This window comes from Nilaparvata lugens, chromosome 3 (genome assembly GCF_014356525.2).
Source record: "Nilaparvata lugens isolate BPH chromosome 3, ASM1435652v1, whole genome shotgun sequence".
Lineage (NCBI taxonomy): Eukaryota > Metazoa > Arthropoda > Insecta > Hemiptera > Delphacidae > Nilaparvata > Nilaparvata lugens.
The window spans coordinates 38,041,684-38,060,403 of NC_052506.1; the positions used below are offsets into that span (position 1 = coordinate 38,041,684).

The 18,720-nt window shown below is 32.9% G+C and overlaps 1 protein-coding gene across 18 annotated transcripts in view; it reads left to right on the forward strand.

Moving 5' to 3' along the window:
• LOC111054356 (period circadian protein) overlaps positions 1-18,720 on the forward strand; it is a 105,034-nt gene that overhangs the window by 14,582 nt on the left and 71,732 nt on the right. The window contains exon 1 of one of the 18 annotated variants that reach the window (XM_039423702.1): positions 10,815-11,005. The exons of 16 other annotated variants lie outside the window; for them this stretch is intronic. The gene's annotated coding sequence lies outside the window, so the exon portion shown is untranslated. Of the gene's footprint in view, positions 1-10,814; positions 11,006-18,720 lie in introns of those variants that run through there. One more of the 18 variants, XM_039423704.1, reaches the window with a different exon arrangement.

Genomic DNA, 18,720 nt, shown 5'->3' on the forward strand with positions numbered 1-18,720 from the left:
TTCATCTAGTGAATTAGAACTATAATAAATTATCGCAAATTGTATTGCAAAAAATTAAATATTATATGCATATGTTTTAATAGCCTAGATTTCGTACTTCTTTGATTAAATAGAAATTTCTAAAATATTGATCTATATTTTTCTTTCAAATAAATACCTTAATACTAATTTTTACTTGCGCAAGTATTACTCTTATTAATTTCTCAATTTATAATAACCCTTTCGGCGAGCTAGCTTTGATCATCAGATTAATTCGAAGCACTAGGGCGCCCATCACTAAATTCAAATTAATCACTCACGTGTCGAAAATCTTCTTGTAAGCCGCCGATGTCGATCCAACTCCATGTGGTCCGGGAATATGGTAGCCGGAATCGTCTCCTCCAAGGGGTTATAAATTTAATTAAAAATGAAAAATGACTTCTGCTTCACAATAGCATCACGAAGTCTTTTAAGAAATTTAATAATTTACTTTAACTTAATTTTTACAAAATTATTAATAAGGTACTTCGCTCTAAAATATTTGGGGTCCTCTTATGGTGGCATCTGGCTGGCGAGTGCTGGTTCTTCCTTTCAAGTTTTACAGATCCTCTTTCCGACTTTCAAATTAGCATAAAATTTAAATATCTCAATCCTCCGCCATTAAGTTCAAATAGATCTTACAAAAAATGCCAAAATATTGCTTAGATTATATGATTAATAATTTCTTTGCATTCGAGCCATATCGATAACATAGATTACACAAATTTTAACACAAATCTAGTACATTTATATAAATATATATAAATATTTTTGAATTGGCCTACAGTTGCCGCCTATTAACTGCCGTTTTACTATTGGTGCATGCAAATTTTATTCGGTATTCATGCGCCTGGTAACTCTTATTTCCTGAATACATTAAATTATTTTTATTTGGTTTTTATTATGCTCTTTGCATGCTAGTTAATATTCTATACATTAATATTAATTCCATGCTACCTAATAATTAGCCACGTGGACGGGTGTTTTTTCACATTGCACACCATCCGATTGCAATAAAGCTCTGCCAAGGGGTTTTGGTCAGATTCTACGTTCTTCGGTTTGATCGATCTCTAGGTCACCGATCCGTGAATACATCTACATAACCTCAATCTTCAAATATTTTATATAATAATCTATTTATGAGCAATAAACTTCCTTCAAATCCTTTTTAGGTTCTTGTACCATTTAGCCAGAACAAGCTGATGCTATCTAATCTTGGTTATTATCTGCTTGGCGATATTAGCCAATTACTTTATTTTAGACCTATTACTATTTCTGTTAGGGCTTTTTATCTACCCAGATTTAATATGTTACACGCGCCCCTGGGTTTGAATTCAAAATATTTGAGAATCACAATGTTTTTAATGAAAACCCACCCTTCAATACATCGATATACACTATACTTTATTTATAAATTATACTCTCATACTTCTATCACAGATCGCAGACATATTTGCTGCATCTCCTTTATACCTTTATCAAATACAATAACAAATTCTCCTCCTCAACACACATAAAATATCATAAATATAAACTTCTAAACGTACTCCTCCTGACACCACTTAAAACATAGTAATTTTTAAATTCGCCGCTTGCAGGGCCGCCAACTTAACTACACACATTTCATAATTCTCATAAATGATTCCTTTTAGACAATAATTTCGATTCATAAACTTCTGGGCTTATATCTTATAGTATTTCTTAGGTCTTAATATAAATAATTTTCTATACATCAGGTACAATACTTTCTTTTGCTAATGGCTCTTTGGTTTTGGTAGCTGGTATTCACTTTAAGTCTTTTCAGGTAACAAACGTGGCATAATTAAAAGTAATAAATATAAAAACATATAAATAAATATATCGACATTAATAAATATAATAAATAACAATAATAAATAACTCTTTGGGTACAGTACTTCTTTTTATAAACATATGTTCAACAGACATTACATTCATTTGATTTGGGTGGCTTTGGTCAGCTGGTCGCTGTTCTACATTTCATAGTGCTACATGTTACATCAGAATTTGCTATCGACTTTCATAACTAACCTAACTGCTCAATTTTTTCTCTTAAAAAGGTAATTAACAAATTTTAATTTTATTATCCCCGCTTGTGTCCTTTTTTATCTGATGTATATAATTTAATTACATATTTAAAAATTGTTCTTTTCCTTATTGCAGGCTTCTAACGGCTGGAAGGAATTAAAACATTGGATTGTTGCCACGAGGTCCTATACCAATATTAAATTTATTAAGGAAGGTTAGTAATCGGTTTGATAATAATGTTTTCCTTGATTTCTTATCATATTTATTTCAAATCCTTTTTAGGTTCTTGTACCATTTAGCCAGAACAAGCTGATGCTATCTAATCTTGTTATTATCTGCTTGGCGATATTAGCCAATTACTTTATTTTAGACCTATTACTATTTCTGTTAGGGCTTTTTATCTACCCAGATTTAATATGTTACACGCGCCCCTGGGTTTGAATTCAAAATATTTGAGAATCACAATGTTTTTAATGAAAACCCACCCTTCAATACATCGATATACACTATACTTTATTTATAAATTATACTCTCATACTTCTATCACAGATCGCAGACATATTTGCTGCATCTCCTTTATACCTTTATCAAATACAATAACAAATTCTCCTCCTCAACACACATAAAATATCATAAATATAAACTTCTAAACGTACTCCTCCTGACACCACTTAAAACATAGTAATTTTTAAATTCGCCGCTTGCAGGGCCGCCAACTTAACTACACACATTTCATAATTCTCATAAATGATTCCTTTTAGACAATAATTTCGATTCATAAACTTCTGGGCTTATATCTTATAGTATTTCTTAGGTCTTAATATAAATAATTTTCTATACATCAGGTACAATACTTTCTTTTGCTAATGGCTCTTTGGTTTTGGTAGCTGGTATTCACTTTAAGTCTTTTCAGGTAACAAACGTGGCATAATTAAAAGTAATAAATATAAAAACATATAAATAAATATATCGACATTAATAAATATAATAAATAACAATAATAAATAACTCTTTGGGTACAGTACTTCTTTTTATAAACATATGTTCAACAGACATTACATTCATTTGATTTGGGTGGCTTTGGTCAGCTGGTCGCTGTTCTACATTTCATAGTGCTACATGTTACATCAGAATTTGCTATCGACTTTCATAACTAACCTAACTGCTCAATTTTTTCTCTTAAAAAGGTAATTAACAAATTTTAATTTTATTATCCCCGCTTGTGTCCTTTTTTATCTGATGTATATAATTTAATTACATATTAAAAATTGTTCTTTTCCTTATTGCAGGCTTCTAACGGCTGGAAGGAATTAAAACATTGGATTGTTGCCACGAGGTCCTATACCAATATTAAATTTATTAAGGAAGGTTAGTAATCGGTTTGATAATAATGTTTTCCTTGATTTCTTATCATGTTTGTTTCATTGAGCTTGTAGGTGTTATATCGGGGGTATCATATAGTCCTGGTTTATTAGCTGTAGTTTTCTGTATATCTGGTGGCGGGTTGTTGGGTGTTGGGTTCTGTGTTTTTTGGTGATTTGATCTGGACGCATGCTCTAATGTGTAGTTTGTACTTATTTGATGAGGTGGCGGTTTGTAATTTTTGTCGTAATTATTCTGAGTGTTATCATTATTTGTGTTAAATCGATCACGGCCATAATAATAATTTCTTTCATAGGTTTGCTGTGGATAATGGTTTGTTTGACGATTCTGAAAACTTCTATTATTCCAGCTGTTATTTTGATTATGATTATAGCGGCGTTTAAATTGAGGGGTAGATCGTGAGCAATCATATGGTACTGATTCATAATTTTGGCTGTTATACTGTTTACTTTTTGAGTTATGTTGATTTTGTGCGTATCTCTGGTCTGAACGGTGGTTTGATATTGCCATCACAGACTGTATGCCATATAAATGATTTATCAGCTGCTTGCAATCAGTAATGGGTTGTGTGGCGAGTGCCATTCTAACTTGATACGGTAGCTTCTTTAAAATAATACTTGCTAATGCCGATTCGTTAATGGGCTCGCTCAATTGAGAATTTTTAAACTGTAGGGCAGTGACGAAAGTGGTACATGCACCGTCTAAGTTAGGGTTGAAATCGCATGATATGATGTCCGCTAGCACGTCCAACTGTTTACTTCTGCTCCAATACTGTTCCAGGAAGACAGCTACAAACTCATCCAATGATGTAAATTCATGGGCTCTACTCCGAAAGAACATCAGGGGTTCGCCAATCAATAAACTAGTCAAACGAAGACGCCAAAAATTCCAAGAGGTGGGTGTTAATGATTGAACTAGTTTTATCTGATCTATAAATTCTTTAGGTTGGAGATAGCGGTCTGTATTGTCAAAACGGCCTAATTCATTGAAACTGTGTAGTGAATCAAACGTTGCTATGGGAATAGGCTCTATATTCTCGTGCGGAAATTGATGTATTTGACTTTCAAGTTGTACCAACTTCTCTTGGGCCTGTTTCCAATGACTAGAAGCTTCTGTTTCATTATCTACTACTTCGGCATTTAATTCAGATGAAAATAATTGCTGTTCTCCAACGGCTGTCTCCAATGAATTAAGTTGTACTTTGTTTTGATTTATATCAGAATTTAGGTGAGCTATTTGTGTAGATTTACTATTCTGTTGTTTATTTATGGAAATAAGTTGACTATTGTTCCTGTTTGTAGCTATTTCATGAATTTGTGAAGTGTTTTGTGCTGGTAGGTTATCTATTCTTTCCGCAGTCTCCTTACCCATTCTTACCGATGTATCCTTCAGTGATTCCCGCATTTCCTTCATTTCCGCCTTTAAGTTCTTCATTACTGTGGTCATTGTTTTTTCTAAACTATTAGAAAATGACTTGATCATCCCCTCTACTATAACCCTCCTTATTGCTTCTTGGGAGACATTTAACGGTTTATTACTGTTCACAGGATTCTTGGCGGTGATTGAAGAGATCTGGGCGTTGGACTCCATCGCGCCCCCCTCAGCGTCGATCTCCGCTACTATCGCCGTCTGCAGTGTGTCTGCTACCTTACTTTGCGTGGACGAAAAGAGACTCATATTTTAAAAATGGATTAAGTGTCAAGTGTTTGTTAAAAAAGTGAAAGTTTTGGCCAACAAGGCATTAATAAGGACACAAATGAGGATAGGCCTATGGACATTACAAGCCAGGTAACCTATTTATTACTTAAGCTCTTATAATATAATAATACTATTCATTGATTTCTGACTAGCAGTTTAGGCCCATAAAATATAATCTCTCTCTATAAACATGTAATTTTCACAGTACTAATAATATAAAATTTTCTTTAAAACATATAATTTCTCTCTATTTAAAGCTATTGATTCCCCAAAAAGTAATACAAATTTTCCTTCGCCAGTTTTCCTCACAACTCGTATAAGTTATCTATAATTTTCAATATGGTTATTGACTTAATTTCAAATAATTATTCAATGAGCTTGGCTCTCATCATCAGTCCCACGTTGGTACGACATGTCTTTGTGCCGTATCCGTGGCCTATCACGTTGGGCGACATGTCTTTGTGTCACGTTATTCTTTATATTTAAATAACGATTAGCCTCCTGCTTGGCATCAGTCGGTAAAGCATGAGATTTGATATAATTAGGTCGTGGTTTTCTAATAGTATTCAGTCTTAAAAAATCTTGATAGGCCTAGATATGGGCTTCTCCAATAACTCTTGTAATTCAATAAATAATAAATATATATATATATAAATGATACTTATACTATAGAGTTGAGGAATAAAAATAAATTGCACACCATGAAAGTTTCATACATATATTACACAAATAATGCAAAGATCAATCGAGGCAAAAAATATATATAGAGCGATAAAAAAATATAATATAAAAATAGAACAATAATTGAAATCAATAAAAATATCACAGGCTAACTTTATATTCTAGATTTATGGCACGAATCATTACCATGTGCCTTTATCTTAAAATCATATGCATTCTGTTGCATGTAGTGCGATATGCGCTTGCTAATACTTGTCGACTTGGATAATTCAATCAAAAAATGTGTGCTCTAAGATCAGCTTGATAAATTAGCCACTAATAATCCAAATATATATATATATATTAAAATCTCTAGTATTTAGTAGATTTATTTGTATCGAATATATATTTTTATCTCAGGGTGCAAGATTCGGCACCTGACGGAATAGGTAGAGCCATTCATCTAGTGAATTAGAACTATAATAAATTATCGCAAATTGTATTGCAAAAAATTAAATATTATATGCATATGTTTTAATAGCCTAGATTTCGTACTTCTTTGATTAAATAGAAATTTCTAAAATATTGATCTATATTTTTCTTTCAAATAAATACCTTTAATACTAATTTTACTTGCGCAAGTATTACTCTTATTAATTTCTCAATTTATAATAAAACCCTTTCGGCGAGCTAGCTTTGATCATCAGATTAATTCGAAGCACTAGGGCGCCCATCACTAATTCAAATTTAATCACTCACGTGTCGAAAATCTTCTTGTAAGCCGCCGATGTCGATCCAACTCCATGTGGTCCGGGAATATGGTAGCCGGAATCGTCTCCTCCAAGGGGTTATAAATTTAATTAAAATGAAAAATGACTTCTGCTTCACAATAGCATCACGAAGTCTTTTAAGAAATTTAATAATTTACTTTAACTTTAATTTTTACAAAATTATTAATAAGGTACTTCGCTCTAAAATATTTGGGGTCCTCTTATGGTGGCATCTGGCTGGCGAGTGCTGGTTCTTCCTTTTCAAGTTTTACAGATCCTCTTTCCGACTTTCAAATTAGCATAAAATTTAAATATCTTGATCCTCCGCCATTAAGTTCAAATAGATCTTACAAAAAATACCAAAATATTGCTTAGATTATATGGTTAATAATTTCTTTGCATTCGAGCCATATCGATAACATAGATTACACAAATTTTTAACACAAATCTAGTACATTTATATAAATATATATAAATATTTTTGAATTGGCCTACAGTTGCCGCCTATTAACAGCCGTTGACCATAGATTCTACTCGACATTTCTGACAAAAAATGTTCAGTAAAATTTTTTTCTTATCGATCTTAGTTTTCGAGATAAATCGGTTTTTCGATATTTTCAGAATATGCCTACTTCCGGTCATTAAATACTCAGTAACTCGAAAACTACACTGGTCGAATTTCAATTTCAAGGGTATTTTTTGGAAATAGAAAACGATTTCAAACAAGATTAATGTAATTTTATTCGTTGTGAGATATTTTGTGGTTTCTTATTAGGAATTAAACTTTAAAAAATGCTATTCTTCGAATTCAAAGTGAAATTTCAAACCGTTTTCTCTCGGTTTTTCTCTGGGTAATTATAGTGGTTTCAATATTTCAAAAACTTCTCCATTTCATGAGCTTTCGAAAGAGTATAAATTTGAGAAGGTAAGTTCCATGGTAAAGTGTTCAAAACTGCTAATATCTTGAATGAACATCTTCAAAATGAGGAAATTCACAAACAGCCTGCATCAAAGTGGTGATCCTAAGGGTGAAATCACCTGATTTCTCTCTGACAATATTCACAAGTTTTTATAAACATTTAAAAATTCTACAATGATATGACTTTTCCAATAACCTGCATTATTTCCTGTACCATAAATCCTGAATAAAATAACAAGGAGTGTATGTTTCAGCCTATTTCCAGGATAGTTTTCAGTGTGTTTTCCAGTTAATTGGCATGATATGTATCAACTTTGGATAGTAGAGAAGTGATAGCGTTTATTATCATGAAATTTACCTTGACTGAGTACTTGAACATGTTATTGGTGTATGGAGAGTGTGGATGCAATTCAAGAGAGGCAGATAGAGTATACAGGAGACGTTTTCCTGACCGAGAACACCCATCTCGTAACACGTTTTTAAGATTGACAGATGTCAAGATGGTAAGGGTCTAGGATCAGTTTCAAGGTACGAGAGGCCCATCTCAATTTCTGAAGCTTTTGAGGATCTTATTCTAAAGTATTTCGAGTAGAATCCTCGATCCAGCATCAGGCGGGCAGCTGGGATGTTGGATGTTTCAAGAATGATAGTTCAAAGAATATTGAAGAACAATAACTTTTGACCATTTCATGATACCCCACTTCAAGAGTTGAATGAACCTGATTCAAGGATGCAGTTTTGCCGTTGGATATTAGCACAAGATTGTTTTTCAAACATTTCATGGACAGATCACTGATAAAAGTACGTTTACAAGAACTGGTGCTGTAAATTTCCACAATAACTTTCCCACATACATGGACCTTTCATTTTCCTGCAAAAATGAATGGTGAAGTTTTTATGGACTTTCTGGCCAATGAGCTTCACGAATCGATGGAACACGTGCCTCTCAATTTGAGGCAGAATAATGTGGCTCCAGTTGGATGGCTGCTTCCCTCATTATGCTAGAAACATCCGTGGGTGACTTGATAACAATAATTATGCTGGGCGGTGGATTGGCCGAGGTGGACCCATAAGTTGGCCACCACGCTCACCTAATCTTACTCTAATAGATTTCCACTCTTGGGGGTTGTGAAAAGTATAAAGTTTACAGAGAACCTGTAGAGACCAGGGAGGAACTGATTCTCAGAATTCGATTGACGTTTAAAGTAATGAAGAGATTGCCCAACGAAGTGAGACGGGCAACTCGAAGCTTGATGAACGGCAGCAGAAGTTGCACAAAGAGAAATGGAGGCTATTTTGAATCCCTGTAAGCAGTGAGCATGACATGTAACTTGATTATTATCTGAATGATTGCCATCAGTTTCTTCAATTTTTTTGTGTAGTTGAGAAGTTGATATTGTGGTAATTATTCATATTGAATGAAAAAGACTAAGAAATTGTCAAAAACCACACATTATTGACAATGGTGTAATAACCGAAACCGGTCTTTCTAAGTATCAATAAATCCGTGGTTTTTGACAATTTCTTAGTCTTTTTCATTCAATTCTTCAATTTTGTCATTCATCTACTTTGAATTATTATTCTATGAATAAATTTTGTAGGATCTTGTAAAAGTGTAGTAAGTAGTAGTAGTAGTAAAAGTGTATGATTAATATTTTATATAGGATTTAGGCTATAATATGCTCTAGGAAAATAATGCAATAATCAGGTGATTTCACCCATAGGATCACCACTTCGATGCATGTTGTTTGTGAATTTTCTCATTTTGAAGGTGTTCTTCATTCCAGATATTAGCAGTTTTGAACACTTTACCATGGAACTTACCTTTTCGCATTTATACTCATTCGAAAAGTTTTTGTAATATTGAAACCACTATAATTACTCGGAGAAAAACCGAGAAAAAACGGTTTAAAATTTCATTTTGAATTTGAAAAATAGCATTTTTTGAAGTTTAAGCCCTAATAAGAAACTACAAAATATCTCACAACAAATAAAATTACATTAATCTTGTTTTAAATGTTTTTTCTCAATATTAGTAGTGTTCAAACACAAAAGTAATATCAACATAGGCCTAAAAAAAATAATCTAGTGAGGTCCACGTTATAATGACAGTGGAGAAGGATAGGAGAACCACAGCATTGCATCTGCCTTTTATATTCAGGTTGATATCATATGGTAGTATTTATATTAACTATTCATTCCTGTTAAAAATCATTCATAATAATTATTAAATTTCATACAATTTTTTTTGAATGATTCAATAAAGAATTTTGATAATATTGAGTTAAGATGTTTCACTAATTAATTATTTCTGTACATTATTACAAAACGCGATCTGGCAGACTAGCCCAGTCAACGAAGTGTTATAGAGGGAAAAGCTTGGAGAACAATAATTTTTGATCCCGCAGTTCTGTTCAGGGTAGTGAGGAGGATATAACTCGAAAACTATGCATTTTACAGATATGACTATTCTATAAGAAATTAAAGCTTACATAATTTCCTATAATATTGATATTACAACTTTCTCTATATCTCTCTTACTTTTTGAGATATCCACTCTAAAAGATGTAACATTTTTGAAAAACACATTTTCCCTCAATTTTTTGCTCTTATAACTTTTTGAATATCGATGAGAAAATCCATGCTGATCATGAGCTTATAGAGCATCAAATTCTCTTCAATTTGATGTATAATTTCACAAGTTTACGCACATCCCCACGACTGTTGCAGCAGCTTCAGTGTTGAGTGTGAGATCTTAGGTCATGCAAAAATAGACCAATTGACAAAGTAATTTGGAGAGAATGTTTTGAACACAATTTTTGACTTTACAGCTTTGTTGGGGCTAGTTAGGGGGTGAACATATCAAAAGTCCCCATCACTATCCCTTGTGCCTTGTTCCCTATGTCGGTTGAACGCATTTTTCTCAACATATGTGCGTGTAAGCAAAACATTGAAAAATGCAACTTTTAAACCACCCTCAAATTATACCAAATTATAGGATAGAGCCTTACGGACGTGTGTACAAGCTGCTCGATTCAGGGCAGAGTTTCAAATGTGACCGCCAATTTAATGTTGCCAGACTTGCAAACAACATAAATGAACACTTTTTTGGATGTTCAGTCTGAAGCCATATTTCAAGCAAAAAGCTGAATTAGATGATATTTAGTTTCCATAAAATCAAATTCAAAATATTTCTCATATTTACATGATACTTTAAATCATTTTTACTTTTTTTTGCAAGAATTGATGACAGCTGAAGTCTATCAACAGCTGATTTCAAAAACCAGTAGTAAAGTCACGTGTAGATGTACGTGCATAAAAATGTTTTGAATGTGAAAGATTAGTAAAGTAAAGTAAATGTAAAAGATTCATAATCAAATTGCTTTGGTAATTTATGTTCTTTTGTTCATCAAGCGTTCATTATTTTTTGGCTTATAGAATATTTTATTGTGCTAAGTTGAATGTTTTTGTAGAACTAAAAATGATAAACACCTTTCCAAATTACAAAAAGGTACCTTTATTACTTACTATTGTTGTTGATTATTATCTAATAGTTCTCTATTAATTTCATTAATTCAGCACTCTTTTCTTATTTTTAGTGAGTTATTTTTATTATAACTTTTTAACTTTCTTCTTATAATGATTTTTCATAACAATGATGTTACTGTACTGGTGAGTGGATAAATAACTAGTAGTTCTGTGAACAGTAGACCTCGCGCAGATATAAACCGCAGCCTCCTCTTATACTGTCCATCAGAGTTAATCCTGTCTGTATGTCGTGACGGCTAGATATCGGTGTGAAAACGGCTATGGCTGTCTGGGTTGGTGTATCAAAAATGCTAATCTCCTTCAAGACATACTGGCAACAGGAAAGCCCGAGTTGAAAGCAGAGAAAGTTCGAGAGACAATACTATGTTATTTTAGTTATTAATTGCATGCAATTTATACTATTATAGTGTACTATTATAGTGTACTCCAGATTTGCAGCATGACAACGCAAAATAGTTGGGTTATGGAGCACCAGTGCAGCAAAATCAAAATTAAGTTGGTAATACTCATAGTGAGGCCCACGTTATAATGGCAGTGGTGAACAGCGTTGCCTTGTCATTATGTGCCATGATTATAGTCATTTCAATGCTTACATAACATAACCCCCCCCCTTCAAGCAGTCACATAAATTTTCAATTGAATTACTAATCATTATAATTCAATTATTATTATTCAAATTAAAATATTGCAACTCCATTTTTGCTACCTAGGGAGAACTTAGGTTAGAAAATCTCTACAATTTATGTTTAGTAACATTTTCACCTAAAATTGAAAATAAGCTCGAAATGCGAGAATATAGATTATACAATTGCAAACTGTTGGCAACTGTTGATTCTATTAAATCATTTACTATGAAGAGATAGTAGACTTCGTGTGTCTGCAGCGCTATTGTCCTGTCACCAGCTGTCTCAGATCTTAGAATAGTAGATTTGATATGCGGGAACACTAGCGTCAGTTGATCAATTCTCATAACGGTAAGGAAAGTTGTGTGAGTGCGCCACACCAGATTTTTACTCTTATATTGGCGTACGAAGGAGGCTCCTTTTTCCTTTTATATTAACCTTGAAATGCAAAATTTCCAAAAACCTTGTATATACGTCGACGCGTAATTAAAAAAGAAACATACCGGTACCTGTCAAATTTAATGAAAATCTATTACCGCGTTTCGCCGTAAATGCGCAACATATACTAAACATTTAAACATTAAGAGAATTGCCAATCGACTTGAATCTTAGACCTCACTTCGCTCGGTCAATAATATTGAGTACCTACTGTAACTTACCTGGTACCTACTTACTCTTGTCAGATGATCTTATATATTATTTTATTTTAATGTTTTTGTCGAATAACTACAGTATTCATGCATATAATTTGGAGGCCCGCGTCAAACTGGAACTGGAAGCAAAGTTAAGGCCCTTAAATCAATCAATCATGAAATTGAGCTTATAAATTTTAATGGTTAATAAGATCTAAGTTACCTACTGTTCCCAGTGATAGATTTTTACTTATACAGTATTGCTGAAGCATTATGTCTTTTTGGTACCTACGGTATAGCAAAAAATTGTCACATTGGGCCCGTTCTGTGTACATGGTCGAAGTGTGGTAAATTGTCCGACCTGGTACAGTTCCAAATATCTGAGCTCCAGTGCAGGAAAATCAAAATTAAGTTGGTAACACTGACTGAGGTATAGTGAGGTCCACGTTATAGGTTCAGTGGAGAACGGCGTTGCCTTGCCATTATGTGCCTTGATTAATTTAATTATTATTATTTAATTTTAAATAAATTAAGGTTTTTATCAATAATAAAAATTACACAGAAAAACATTTGATGGATTTCAGGGAATTTTACCTTTAATTACCCACTTATCATATTCAATGGTATAACTGTAGGAAAAATGTAATGTGAAATACGTGCGCAAAGTTCGTTTGATGTACTCAAGAAACCATTATTCCGCACTCGCCTACGGCTCGTGTGTAAACGTTTCTTTCGGTGCAGCAAACTGTAACTTTGCGCACTAGTTGCACAAATAACTAATTATTTATTAATCAGTGGCGTAAGTAGTATGACTGCGACCCAATGCTCGTATTCCTTTGCGCCTCTATATTCGGCACTCATTCACACACACACACATATACACACACTCACACACACACACACACACACACACACACACCCAGAAAACCTCTCATACGAAACTAATGACATTTCTTTGCACTTCCACCAGTGGCGGCTCGTCTTATGTGTTCAATGGTTCATTGAACCCCCAGAATTGAATCAACTTCCTATACAATGATGAATTTGCAACTCAAATAATTATATTTCTATTTTATACTCATTAATTACATCACAACATTTTTGATCTATGTAAACTTAATGTCGATGTTTTGCGGCCGGTGCCTGAGAGCCCCGAGTGGCTTGCTTGAATCAGCACCGAATGGAATGACGAGACGGGTGGAGATGGAAAGCAGTGTTCATTTCCCGATGTGAACCCAAAAACAGGGCTGGGTATGGTAGTGGAACGGAGGAGGGGAATCGGTTTGCTAGCACGGATTTGGTTCACAATCCTGTCTGAACCAAGTTTGCACGAGTTCATCCGAGAGTAGCCGAACCTAGCCGAGGCAAGTGAAGCATTATAAATTTTAATGGTTAATAAGATCTAAGTTACCTACTGTTCCCAGTGATAGATTTTTACTTGTACAGTATTGCTGAAGCATTATGTCTTTTTGGAACCTACGGTATAGCAAAAAATTGTCACATTGAGCCCGTTCTGTGTACATGGTCGAAGTGTGGTAAATTGTCCGACCTGGTACAGTTCCAAATATCTGAGCTCTCATTGGTCGATTATTGTGGTCTGCTTGCTTCTCTACGCATGCGCTGATAGTTTGTTCACCATAGCATTGAATACATACCAACCATATGATGTTTGATAACCATTCATTAATGAATTTCTCTCGATAGAAAATTTGAGAATAAAAGAAATTTACACTTTTCTAGACGGTAGGTTTGTAAAACAGCCTTTCTTCATTCACGCAGCTAGTAAACAACACATTTTAGTGTAAATCAACTTTATATGTGCGCGCCAAAAGCTTGAACCAACGATTTCGAAATGGTGTTCCATGGGAACATTTTGCACTAGTCACGTGATGGAACAATTTACGATTGGAACCGGAACAATTTACTGTACACAAAACGTACACATTGGCGGTGATGAATACTGCAGTTAACGATTTACGTCTAGATGTAGACCTATTATCATCATCTCATTACCATAAAAATACAGGCTATCACAATTTCAAAAGAACTTTGAGAATGTACCTCATTTTATGGTGATAGAAATAATGTGACTAACATTTCGGCACAAACAGAAAATATGTAACATGCCATGCTACCAATTTCTCCTAATTCGGTTGGATAGCATTTTTCACCTATTAACCTAATGAAAGTTATCGGCTCCAACGTAATAGATTCTTGATAAACTATGAATGGATCTATCGCCTATGAATGAGAAATCCAGTTTTCAGAGCAAATTAACTTATAATCTTCAGAAGAATTTTGGCAATATACTACACAAATACACAAAGAACAATATCTTACATGCTTAAGCATCTAAAATCATTACAAGCTAAATACTTATCCACTTATATAGTTGAAAAACAATGGCTATAGGCTTGTAGACACACAAATCAATTAATTATAGACAAAATAGAACACTATAAACTGTTCAAAACTCAATTTAAAACATTAATAATTCACTTAAACAGAAAAATATTCAGAGAGCACAAAATTAGAACACACGCTGCCAGCCATCATTTTTAGAGAGAAGGAAGCCTCCTCGTCAGAACAAAAACCACATCTCAAAATCAGTGTCTACGTCATGGACACGTCACCAAAAAATTATAAATTACAAGTTTAGAATTCACATTTTATATTTGTTCTCAATAAAACTTTATTTTGAAACTATTATTTTAAATTTTTATATATCATCTCTATTTAAATAATCCATTTATCTGTTAATTCTGTCAACTCAGCCTCGGTGACACCATGGAACATGCAACACAATCATTTACGATAAATTCTCAGTCAAAAAGTTGTCCGTATATCGATTACTCTGATATTTACTATAAAGTTTTATAGATCTCGAATTGAAGATTCGATTCCAATCGAGAAAAAATGTAATATTACAAATACCCCCCTCTTGACATAAAAAAATTTACTGTTTGAAAATTTAAAGAAAAAAATTACATTGACCCAAATGGAAATTGTTGAATTGTAAATTCGAGAACAGTAACATTTTTTTCTATAAAAACATTACATGTTGTCCTATAATATGAAAATTATTATAAAAATTCATCAATAGCATTTGTTATATGTTTCCAAACAATATTTCAAAGTATAGAATATCAAAATTACTTTTGATTTAGCTTTATAATTTAAAGGAAAATATCTCAACAGAAAGTTTAATATATAAAGAATAGTTTTTTGAAATTGCAATAAATTTAATAGATAGAAAAATTCAATTTTTATTGCATAAAAAAATTTTAGTATGTTGAATAAAAAATTTATTATTATTTTTTTTTAAATGAATTGATGAATTGTTACATTTATTTTCACATAAAATTTCAATAAATCAAAAAATGTTCATTTCTTTCACTATTGACGTGGTTGATTTTATCGATGCAATTTTGGAAAACAGTCCGTTAAGGCACTCAGCATGATTTTCAGTTAAGTGTGACTCCAGTGTGATGACGTTAGTGTTGGGCTGATCCGGATGCTCATAGTGTTGGGCTGATCTGGATGCACGTAGTGTTGGGCTGATACTTGTAGTCAACTGATGCATATCAAACTCGATACAGGTGACATCTCAGTTAGCATTGCCTCATGCTTGTAGTAGACGGCTGCATACCAAACTCGATACAGGTGACATCTCAGTTAGCATTGCCTCATGCTTGTAGTAGACGGCTGCATACCAAACTCGATACAGTCACGTAAATTTTGTATCATATTTGTAATTATACAATGTACATTTCAGGCTTGAAATGACAATGTAATTTGTTTTTCGGAAAAGAGATAGACGCTGCATACAGGATTAATTTAGGTGAGGATTAATTTAGGTAAGGTTTGGTTTTTTGATATTTTCAGCTTTCAAGGTTTAGAGTTCTGCATACAGGAATAATTTAGGAGAGGATTTTTAAATCAATTCTTTCATTATACTGTAACTGTTATTTTGAATTCAAAGTTGCAAACGTGAATATGGATGGCAATTACCTCCAGGTAATGTGGTAGTGTTGAAGTTTGAGATACATGGTCAGCAATAAGCGTTGGCATTGTCATTGGTGTATGCTTTGGTGTCGGCATTGGCATTGATATTGGCATTGGCATCAGCATTGGCGCAGGCATTGGCATCGGCGCAGGCATCGGCATCGGCGTAGTTATTGGCATTGGCATCAGCACAGGCATCGGCGTAGTTATTGGCGTAGATATTGGCGTTGACATTGACATCAGAGCAGATATTGGCGTAGTTATTGGTGTATATATTGACATCAGAGCAGATATTGGCATTGATATTGGCATAGGCATCAGTGTAGATATTGGCGTAGTTATTGGTGTAGATATTAGTGTAGATATTAGTGTAGATATTGGCGTTGACATTGGTGTAGGCATCAGCGTAGATATTGGTGTAGACATCAGCGTAGATATTGGTGTAGATATTCAATTGATGAGTCACACTAGTTCGAAAATCACCCAAATGTTCTTAACACTCTTCATGGCGTTCACTTGTTGTCGATTTCGAGATTCACGTGATAATTATTTCAATGTTAATGTCCATGCTGTACCTGTTATCTTAAAATGCTTATAAACTAAAAGGAAAATTTTGATTAGGCTATCAATACAATCTAATACACATGAAAATTATTTCTAAGTATATAATCAATATAAAATGAAATTTGTTAACATCTTATTATACAGTCAGCAATACATATATTGTGAAATTTGGAGACATCAATTACAAAATTTCAATAGAAAAAATAATTTCATTTTCATTTATTCATTGTTCAAATATTTTATAAAAAGCAAATTATTCAATATTATTAATCATCGTTTGTTGGATACTATAGTTTATTTCGACTTTTCAATGTTCTAAACACAAACTACATTTCATGACAAAACTTTACTATCAATCATTAAACAAGAAATCATTCAAAACATCAATAATATTTTGCTTCAAAGGCAATCAATATTCGTAAGTAATCATCTGCATCTATGGCAATCAACATTATTAATCATTATTTTGCATCTATGGCAATCAACATAAGTAATCAACACAAAAAAATATTATCTCATTACTGCCTCTCTAAGTCATAACCTCTGTTATTCCTTCTTTAGGCAATAATGGGTTTCCATCTCAAAAAACAATCACATACCAGCAAAATTCTAATCAACAAACCCCACTAAAAATTCTACATACACTCCAGCATCCATTTCAAACGATAATCAATCATATCAAAATTTATAGAATAAACAGTTTTTAAAAATTTAGAAAAAGACATCAATTACAAAAACTTTAGTGAAATTTTAACCTTTAACTCATTTCAATTAATAATATGACAAGACGTTTTTATTTAATGGAAACATTATTATTCAAGTTAACTTTCATTAATACATCTCATATATATGGTGACACAATTCATTAATACTTTCAAATTTTGAAGTTTTATTATTATAACAAAAGAATTTATACATAAGATTAAATTTCAGCATGTTCTAAATTGAACCATTTATTTTTTAAATAAATTCAGAATTTGAAAACTGTATAATAAGTACAAACATTTCAATATTACAATACAAAGACGATCAAGATGGATAATGGGTAAATAAGTTCCCTAAAAAATACAAACAAGAGAAAAAGGAAAAATGGGTAATAAGTTCCCTAAAACAATATACACAAAATTGATACACTTCACATAAGTGATACATGATGAAAAAATATATCACAAGCACACAATTCTTTACACTACAATGGATAGATTTTAGAAAAGTTAAGTTTTATCAACAATTTAAAGATTAGGAAAATAAGCTACTATTTTAACTTCCAAAATTATTTCAGAAAAATACAAATTTAAATGACTATGGACAAGATTGGTTAAGATATGCATCATAGAAGAATTTTACTGAACATTACACAAAGACAGGAAAGAATCGAAATTTGAAAAGATTAAGGGCCAAGAAAAATAGGCTACAGGAAAGAAAAAAGACACAATTATGGACTCTTACCATACACTGCGTAGCGATTATGCTATTCTGAATCCCGGCATAACACAGGATTCCTAATCATTGTGTGCTGGGGAATACCCTTTCATCATGTGATTCACTGTCATCATCTTGTAAGTAAGCAACTTGAAACAACCTTTGAATACTAACACATCAATGGTGACTTTGTGCTTTGTTTTCTTCAAGAACATGATTTTATTCATGGGTTCATTTGTTTCAACAAAGCCATTTTGCTTACAAAAGTCAGTCATGTTCACTAGATAATGCTTTGCATACACCTTTTCAATTTTCAGTTGAAAGTTGAATTCATCAACTTGATACAAAGCAAGATTCATTTTGTTTACATTGTTCCTAACCTCTACAGAAACCTGTCTCATGTAAACATTCACTTTACTTACTGTTTTCCT